At 41.7% G+C, this 10,333-nt stretch overlaps 1 long non-coding RNA gene across 1 annotated transcript; it reads right to left on the bottom strand.

Annotated features, from left to right (window-relative positions):
* Positions 1-1,479: 1,479 nt before the first annotated feature.
* LOC4329304 (uncharacterized) lies at positions 1,480-6,873 on the bottom strand. Its single transcript, XR_001543820.3, has 3 exons — positions 6,714-6,873; positions 6,471-6,602; positions 1,480-1,762 (listed from the first exon to the last, which is right to left on the bottom strand). It is a non-coding gene; the product is annotated as an uncharacterized lncRNA (long non-coding RNA).
* Positions 6,874-10,333: the final 3,460 nt, after the last annotated feature.

The raw sequence follows: 10,333 nt of genomic DNA, 5'->3' as shown, positions 1-10,333 counted from the left end.
CTATATAATTAGGCTCTCTAATTCTCTGAGCAAGGGGCAACCTAGGCTACTCCCAGGATGATTTTCATGACCTAGTATTTGACCCATAAGCACCGATATCTATAGACTGAAAGCATGCTTGAACCAAATCTACCGCACTGGCAGTGTGGTAGATACCAGTGTTACATGGACTGTCAGAATCTGACTCTGACTCACATGTCTGATTCATCATAAAGAATTGGACACGCGAAATTCTTCTTAGAGTCTGACACAGGTGTCGGAATCCGACTAGGACTCAGGGTGTCTGACTCCGCAAAAAAATTTGGACATGGGTTTACAGGTAACACTCCGCACTCCAATATCACAAACTAAAAATAAATTGAGCATACCTCTAGATAATTTTTTTCCTCGCTAATATTGCATAGAAAGTGAGCAGTACATGCCCAAGGCAAATTAAACAAGTAATATGCTGTACTCAAACCTAATCTAAAGTGTATTTCAATTTTCACCATTCAATCTTTTGGAAGACCAGTAGTATGCCCATGCACATAGGTCTACAGAAAATCAGTTCTATTACATTGGAGCATGTTGAATAACTTTGTGATTAAAATGAATTTTTTTATGTAAATTTAATTTTTCCAGTCTGCCCTTACACTATAATTCAATAGAGTCTTCTGCTGCACTTAATATGGAACATCACAAAATTAAGCATCATAAAAGCAGGAAAGTTAAAAGCGCTAATCCGATAGATGATAATGTAATTTCCCATTATATCTAGCATTGTCAGGGCCAAAAAAGATTTGTAATCTTTTCAAAATGGTAAATTAATGCTTGCAGGAATAATTTGAAATTTCAGGAATACTACTTGTTAAGAAATGGAAAAAAAATGGTAAATAACCTTTTAAATGATAGAAGAGTTAAAATATTATATTTTTAAGGATGAACCCAATATATTACCATGCAGGTCGTCACTAAGATAGAGTTAGCAATATAACAAGATTTACTGCCTCTTCTAATTTGCACAAGAAACCTCATTTAGCCCATTCACACCTTTGCATTTGTGACCATATTCGGTCAATCTACCAAAGCAATACCAAAGAATTAAGAAGCCTGAAGTCTCCAATGGATTGAATAAGAATGGATGTCAAGAAAAAAAAAACGAGAGACAGTTGTTTTCAGTGCATTTCCAACTATTTTGGGCATCAGAACAATAATTCACAAAACCGACACAGATGTTTTCATCTTACTAAAAAATAAGGAAGATCATTTTGGATTAAGGTCAAATAGGGCTATTGTTGAACTTATTCCATCAAAGAGATTGAATCAGTGAAGAATAGGAAGATTTCAAATGTTGTATTGCATAAAACTTGTCACCTGAAACTAAAAGTGGTGTATTGCTGATCTCACTTTCTATGTCGTGCAGATAACTATATTTGGCAGTTCTATGTTTTGTCAGCACAAACTTAAACAGGCCATGTATTGTAGGAGTAGCTCATCAGATTTCAGAGAGAAATAAAAAAGCACCATGATCAATTGTTAGAAAAACTATGTCCAGCATGGCGCGCTAACAATGTAATGGAATTATGGAATGCCATTTGTTTCCTTTCTGATAACAAGAAAATAAGTGCTAGCAAACATGCATTGCTGACATGAAAGAAATAAAACATCTAAATATGGATTATGTGCTACTTATATTAGACAAAAGAGACTGCATCTACAATTCATTAATTCAACAGTCAAACTACTCACAGATCCTACTGAATTCCGTTGATTTCCAAGAGTTCTGCAAGAAGAGGAAAAAAAAGAAGTTATGCTCAGAGGCATGTGTATAATAAATAAAGCTCCTCAACAACACTGGAATGAACAATCTGTGCTATTTATGCTATATGTGTAACCATTAATGGAGGCATATTGGAATGTAGTAGACTTAACAATAATAATAACAATAATAAATAATAAATGGATGGCCCCAGCCAGCATTTCCCGACACCCGGGGACCCATGAACCCATCCGCGTGCTCCAGCAATTGCGCCGCCGCACCAGTTTGGTGAGCGCCATGGGAGCCCGCTGCCACGGGGAATGGCACCAACGCCGGCCGGAGGGAATCAGCGAGAAGACGGACAACTCAGCGAGTCTATGGAAGCTGACGCTCACGCCGCCGCCGCAACGCTCCCTATGTGCGCGAGCTCACCGCTCCCCGCCTCCCCCCACCATCCATGCGCGAAACCTTGCCACCGAGCCTAATGGGAAGGAGGTATCTCCATCGTGCGCCGCCGCCTCCATGTGCACGAGCTCGCCGCCGGCCGCCGCACCGAACAGGGGAGGAGGAAAAAAGGGAGAGAGACTGAGATACGGAGACCAGTTGCTTTGAGATTCGTTTCTAACACGTGCCATGCAGGGAACCGTGGTCCTTCGGAGGAGCAAAGGACCAAAGGCCTCGTGCAATTTTGCTTTATATAGGATCCGCAATGTATAATACCCTTTACTTTAAGGTACTAACATCTCTACCACATGTGCAAACATCTCATTTAAAAAAATTTCACAGTGTAGCATCTCTCTTGGCAAATGCGTGTCTCTGGGTCGTTCCCTCGCCGACGGACGTCCGCTTTTCCGTCCGCGCCGGCTCCCCACGATGGAGCGTGTCCCCCGGCTGAGGGACGCGTCTCTCGCCACTTTTCGGCCGAGCGACGCAGCCAAGAGACGTATTGGGGGGCGACGGGCTCATGTGGATATCGATTCCCCAGCTCGTATTCCTATTCCACCCCTTGGCAGAGCTGGAGTAGCCGCCGGAGGAATCGCCCGCCGACGAGTCGCCATCGGCCAATTCGGAGCCACACTGGGAACCCACGTTGACTGCCGCACTACAGACCCACATCCAAAATCCAGATCGGGAAGGAAGAAAGAAGAGCAAGCAAATCCAGATCAAAGAGGAAGAAGAGCAAAGGCATGGCCGGGATGCTGGCGGACCACCCACTCGACACGCTCCGTATCCGCCAGCAGCAGCCGTCGTCGCCCGCCATCCGCCATCAGAGTTCGTGCCCCGATCGCAAGCGCGCTTGCGCAGAGCCGGAGGAGGAGCGCAAGGAGTGGGAGGAGGAGGCGGCTGCGGGGGTAAGAGCTGCGTCGGAGTCCGGTGGCAGCAATGACACGAGAAGCGAAGGGAGGAGGCGAGCACAAGATGAGATGAGTGCGCCAGTTGGTAGGAGGAGGCGGATGGAGTAAATGAGGGGAAGAGAGAGGGGGATAAGAGAGGGGTAGTATAGTAAAATAGCTACATGGGCTTTTTGGGTTAGGGACACTCATTGGACCACCAGGGGTATCCTCCATTGTATGAGGAGTTCCCCAGAAAGTGCCCTCAGTTAGTGAGGGCACCCATAGAGTGTCCCTGGTTGTGCATGCCCATCACCTTGGAATATTAAACTAGAAAAAGTAGAGCATCTTCTCTCGCAAAATTGCTTTCCATTGACTGATGTTTCTAGGTGTACCTAAAATATATCCTTGCTACCTGGTGCTTAGCTTTTTTTTTTTAGAACACCTGATGCTTAACTTGAGATCGTTTCTTCTCTTTCTTTAAGGTCATGTTCTTTTCTCTGACAAGAGTTGGATGAAGATTAAGATTTTCGTGGCTTTTCAAACTGATAAACGTTGCGTATCGTGCGGAAATTTTCTATATGAAAGTTGCTCTAAAATATCATATTAATATATTTTCAAGTTTGTAATAATTAAAACTCAATCAATCATACGTTAATACCACCTCGTTTTGTGTAAAAACTTAATCTTCATCTTTATCTTTAGGAAAAAAGAACACCAAGGCTAGTACCGATGCAAAAGGTTTGTATGCAACGTATAGGAGCCGGTCTTTTGTTCTTCTATCTCCTTTAGTGTCCCTATATTGTGGATGCTCTAATAAGAGCAATGCCAACATAGATAAGTTTTTGTATTACCGGCATTTTAGTAAATTTGGTAGCAAATCAAATAGTGCTAAATTACTACGAGAACGCCAGCTATCGTGTGCTCAATGGATAGCGAAATATCGAGCTTCTTCCCAACCAGTTGTTTACCTCCTTGACTCCCTTTCTCTCTTCTTTCTCATACGCCCACTTTTCTCTCTCACACACTCACCAGGAGAGGATGGCGTCACCCCCAACCTTTACTAGGAACACCGCTACCCCCCTCCCCCCCGAGCCACATTGCCCCCGCTTTGTCACCACTGACGCCCTTTATCCGGTCTTGTCCTCCACCAACAACACAATCATCGACGATTGGCCCTTCCGCTTAGGTCGGAGTTCATCGGGCTCCACAACCCTTAGGTTGTTGAAGTATTGGATATCTCTGATTCAGCCTACTACCCCTTTGCCGCTGCCACTCATTGTCACATAGTCTAGAGCACGCCATTGGAGGGGAGGAAGAAGCTAGATCTAATTGGTATATTTTGTGATATTTTTTTTGTGTTTCAGCCAATGTATCGTGATGTTTTAATGGTATTTCCATTTTTCTCTTTGATTATTGTGGATTTGTTGACGTTTCAGCAGTGGAAGCTTGATGTTTCATGTATTAGAAGAAAGTGTTTCAATCCATGATTCAACCATGTTTCATGATTTTAGTAGTCTCAAACATGTGCTAAACTAGTAGTGAAACATTCTTCTACGAGTAATAAAGCAACGCCTAATTTTCTGATTTGTAGGCCTATTTAAGAAGCTTGTAACATTTTGGTACAACAAGTTTGACTTCCTATACTTTTTCCATCTTCACCTTATCAAATTTTAGTATGTTATTTAAGTTTATTTTCATAAAAACACAGCCGAAATTTAGAAAGGTTGCAAAGCAAACACGTCCAACGTTATCAAAAATTGGTAATAATAAAATGTGCCAAAATTCACAAAGTGAACAAATTGAAGATTGAACATGCTCATACTGTCATCCAAAAAATAAATTTCTGCGAAGTTGAAAATATTATTGTCTACAAGTCATATATCAAAAATCAAGATTAAAAACCTGACAACCGGAGATTAATTATTTCCAGTTGGCATTTAACGTATGTGTAGTATTATTGAAATCTTCAAATCTGCCATATTTTGGGTAAACCTGTTAACAAAGATATATCCATATATGGTATTTGTAGAGTGTGGGGATAGTTGGAACAGAGTATACGCGATATTGAGGTAAAAGAGATGAGAGACATGGATTTTTATACAGGTTCGGGCCCCTTAAATGACAGGTAATAGTTATACTCCTTTTGGGCAAAGCCAGTATTGCTTTTATATATCAGTATCTCATCTCAAGAGTAGAAGATTTGGGATGACCTAATTTAATCTCTGTCAGCTTGACGGCATGGAGCTCTCACACGTAGTCGGCGCTACAGTGTAGTCTTCTTTCTCAAACATGAACTCAGTGAGATTGGAGGTAGCTATCCCTCATGCTGGTCTTTGTGGCTTCTATATTGGGTTTGTTTAGATCTGTATTTGCTTGTCTTCTGTCTTAGTCTGTCCCTCTCCTTGTCTTAGTCGGTCCCCTCTCCTTCTATGGCGTCTTGTATTTATAACGAAGATCATCATTTATTACTCTCCAAGTAGAAGTTGGAAAAAATAGAACATGATACGAACTAAGGAGACCTTATCTTCCCTGATTACGACTCTAACACATTCTGTTTTGGGAAGATACTTTTTTTTTATCCGCTGTATTTACTTAATCAAAGGATGCCTTCTCATATTCCATTAGGTATATGGTATTCTCGTATACCACGAACTCATGTATAGAAGGTATGTGTTATACTTGGTACTGACAAAATCATAGAATCAACTAACCCGCCTTGTAGTTTCGTTCTCATTAGCTAATCTTCTGTTCATGCATGCTTGGATGTACAAGTCCACGCCTTTCTATTTTCTAATTACCAATTTGCCATGTAGTTCTACGCCCATACGTACTGATTGCTCCCTAATAGCCTGATGAATATAATAAGAAATAATTCATCGAATTGTATCATTTCAACTCACCAATCAATTAGGAACAGTTTCTTGCAATCTTGCTAACACCTTGAGAAGGATTATTTGAGATTCGAATTTCGCATTCTTGTGAAGAGTCATACTAAATTGGCAAAATTTGCAATGGGACACTAAAAAAATGTGTAATTGACACGGCTAATGGACACTAAAAAATTATTTAATTAGCTGTAGAACACTGGAGATAATATTTTATAATTTCTGAGTCAGAAGAGGTGAGAATTTTTTTGAAATAGCGAGATTGCCCCTAGCGCTGCTCCTCTCCGGCTCGCTCGCCCTGTCACGAAGCACCGGCGCTGCTGCCTTGTGCGCGGCCACCTCCTGCTCACGATTGCCCCAGGCACCGAGAACAATACAAGGAGAAAAAAAATCAAGAACAAAAGAGAAAACACATCAAGAACAAGTTTTTCTACTTTTTTTTTGCAAGAACAAACATAAAAAAAAGAGAGGAAAGAGATGATTTATGTTTCAGATTTGAGAGAGAAATCTCACCTTGTTGGTGGTGTTGGAGGTGAGGAGGAAGTGAGGAGGGCTGAGGATGAGGTCAGCGCTGCAGGGGTGGATCTGGATCCTCCGCGGCCGAGGCGCGCACAGCACCGTCGCCTCCCTGCCGGAGTTCGACGCCTACAACAATTCAACGAACAGCCTCTTCATCGCACCAGTCGGCATCTCCTCACTCTCCAAATATCCAACAACAACAAAAAATCCCTCCTTTTCAAGCTAGTATCACACTACCTATATCTATCTCTCCTCCGCATCCTCTTGCCAAGTCGCCTTCTGTAAATTTAGGTGATTGGAGCGGATGAGCTGAAGCAATGGAGGAAGAAGAAGATTTGGCCTTTGCCTTTTGGTTGGTTGGAACAAGAAGAAGAGGCAATGCAATGTCGAGGGACCCGAGATGTTGCAGGAGCTAAGGGTGCGTAGGAGGTGGCTGCGCGCGAGGGCGGCGGTCCGTGACAGGGCGAGCGATTCGAGAGGAGCAGCGCCAGGGGCAATCTTGCCATTTCAAAAAAAAAAAATCACCTCTTCTGATCCAGAAATTATAAAATATTACTTCCAGTATCCTACAGATAATTACATAATTTTTATAGTGTTCATCAGCCGTGTCACGTTTTTACGGTGTCTCTCAGCTAATTACACTTTTTTTAGTGTCTTGTACTTCATCCGTTTCATAATGTAAGACTTTTTAGCATTGCCCATATTTATATGGGTGTCAATGAATATAGTCATATATATATCATTGACACCCATATAAATATGGATAATGCTAGAAAGTCTTGCAATATAAAACGGATGGAGTAGCAAATTTTGCCTGCTAAATTTTGTGAAATCAAGCTGGGAACTATAAAAAAGAGGGGCTACACCAGTTGTCGAAGTTAACGGACGTAAGGTTCAACTGACAACTCTATAGTCTGTCTTCATCTTGGCACTGCTCGTGTTGCTTTTCTGTTTCTAGCTCAAGACATCGCACACAACGACTGTATTTGTTTTTGTTGCCTGGGTGAGTTTGAGAGGAGAGGAGAGTAAAAAACGAGGTGAGCTATTAGCATATAATTAATTGAGTATAAACTATTTTAAACTTTAAAATGAATTAATATAATTTTTTAAAGTAACTTTCGTATATTATTTTTTAAAAAAAACACACCATTTAATAGTTCGTACGTGCGGAAAACGAAACAAACTTTCTCACAATCTAACGCTGCCGAACGCAGCAGGACATAAGGAGAGAAAGGACATAACACAAACTTTCTCACAATGTAAGGCCTGGTTTAGTTCCCCAATAATTTTTCCCAAAAACATCACATCGAATCTTTGACACATGCATGAGCATTAAATATAGATTAAAAAAAACTAATTGCACAGTTGGGGGGAAAATTGCGAGACGAATCTTTTGAGCCTAATTAGTCCATGATTAGCCATAAGTGCTACAGTAACACACATATACTAATGATGAATTTAATTAGGCTTAAAAGATTTGTCTCGTGATTTCCAGACGAGTTATGAAATTAGTTTTTTCATTCATGTCCAAAAACCCATTTCAATATCCGATCAAACATCTAATATGACATTCAAAAAGTTTCTTTTCGTGAACTAAACATGCCTTAACTCTTTCAACTTGACACTGCTTACATATCTCCTGTATCGTTAAATTGACGCTACTCAGAGGGGATAGAAAGAGGGATGGAGGACATAAGGAGGAGAACCATCAAAGAGGTGGTCAACAACATGTGAACACCACGGTTTGGTCAACTGCATTAATATCATGTGGATGAAAATCACTTTGATTTACGCCGTGTTTAGTTCCAAAATAATTCTTCAAACTTCCAACTTTTTCATCACATCAAAACTTTTCTACACACACAAACTTTTAACTTTTCCGTCACATCGTTCCAATTTCAACCAAACTTTTAATTTTGGTGTGAACTAAACACAGCCTTTAAGGGGGTAAAATGAACTGTTTAATAGTTGATAAACGTAAATATCGATATAAGAGCCAACGGATGTAAACTGAGGCCTCGTTTAGATCCCAAAAACATCACATCAAATCTTTGGACACATGTATGAAGTATTAAATGTAGATTAAAAGAAAAACTAATTGTACAGTTAAGGAGGAAATCGCGAGACGAATCTTTCGAGCCTAATTAGTCATGATTAACCATAAGTGCTACAGTAACTCACATGTGCTAATGGTGGATTAATTAGGCTCAAAAGATTCGTCTCGCAGTTTCCAAGCGAGTTATGAAATTAGTTTTTTCATTAGTGTCCGAAAACCCCTCCCGACATCCGGTCAAACATCCTATGTAACATCCAAAAATTTTCATTTCGCGAACTAAACAGGCCCTGAGCCATGTATCCTACCATTTACTCCCTCCAACTTGATAATATGTTTAGAACAACACTAATATCAAATTTTAAAATCTTTAACTATAAATAAATTTTTAATATATATATATATCAGTTAGTTTTTAAAAAATAATTCAATAAAATTATACTTCCTCCGTCCCAAAATATTGCTATAGGTAGTATATTGTTAAATTTTTTATATATTTTATAATATAAAATATTGGTTAAATTTATTTTTTAAAAAATTATAATTTTATTTAAATCGATAAGCATTATCAACATGAAGGGTAGCAAATAAACCCTTATTATCAACTTGAAGGGTAGCAAATAAACCCTTTTATGGGTCCATATAACCTACGATGAAAATTAATATTGAAACAAACGTTTTGATCCCCGCTATCAAAACGTTTTGCAAGCTCGTGGGACGGATTTGCAAAAGGTAGCGACCGTGGAATGTGTGTGTGTGATCTTCGGATCCGACGGCCCGGGCCGCCCGGCTGTGCCGTGCAGGCGTACTATCCCCTCCTGTCCCCTCGCTTCCATGTGGCCAGGCCGACCAATCAATCATTCTCGCCTAGAAAGAGCAACAAACGAGGCCGAGCAATCAAAACAGCCTACTAGTTCCCACTTCCCACTCCACTACAGTGTCACCGCCCCGCTAATCCGCCCATACTCCGGGGGCAAAACCGTAATCCACCATCTCTCCTCCTCCCTCCCCTCACCCGATCGACCCCCCCGCGCAAAGTGGGCTCGCAGGACAAAGGGGCTGTTTGGTTACCAGGAACACTTTACTATTACTTGCCAACAAAAGTTGACACACCTTGTCTAAGGTGAGGTGATCAAATTGTTAGTCACAACTTACTAAGCCTAAAGGAATCTTGCCACACTTTTTTGAGCCATTGACACGTGGGACCTAATTTGTTAGAGGGGAATCTTGCCACAACTGTGGCTACAACCAAACACCTGTCAAATTTGCCTAACCTTAGGCGTGGCAAACTGTGGCAAAGTGTGGCTTGCAACCAAACACACCCAGAGCCCCTTTACCTCTCCCCACCTCACCGCCTCCCCTGCTACACCCGGTCTGCATACACCATCCCACTGTCACGTGGGCCCCGCACCACCCTGGTTCAGTGGACCCGGTGCAGAGGCCCGCCCACATCACGGCCATCGCCAAAAGGCACGCTGTTTGAGAGGAAAAAGAAGAGGGGGGAAATTACAAATGAAAGCGCCCCCCCTCGGTGGTCTTCGCCTGCACGGCGTCCACCAAACACCGCGTGGACCATCCGTGCGCATGTGTCGCTGACGGTGGGCCCGACTCGACGGGGCGTTGGTAGACGCGGTGCATGCGGCCTCTCTCCACGGGGTGGTAACCTCCAAAGGCACGTTATTTGATGGGTGGAAAGGGATTAAAAAAGAAAGGCGGAGGGGGGAAATTGGAAAAATAAAATAAAATAAACAATTCACTCCTCCTAACAAGCGAACAAAAGCTTCACTGCCCCCTTGTCTGCAAT

Source organism: Oryza sativa, chromosome 2 (assembly GCF_034140825.1).
Source record: "Oryza sativa Japonica Group chromosome 2, ASM3414082v1".
NCBI lineage: Eukaryota > Viridiplantae > Streptophyta > Magnoliopsida > Poales > Poaceae > Oryza > Oryza sativa.
This window is presented reverse-complemented; position numbering and strand designations above follow the sequence as displayed.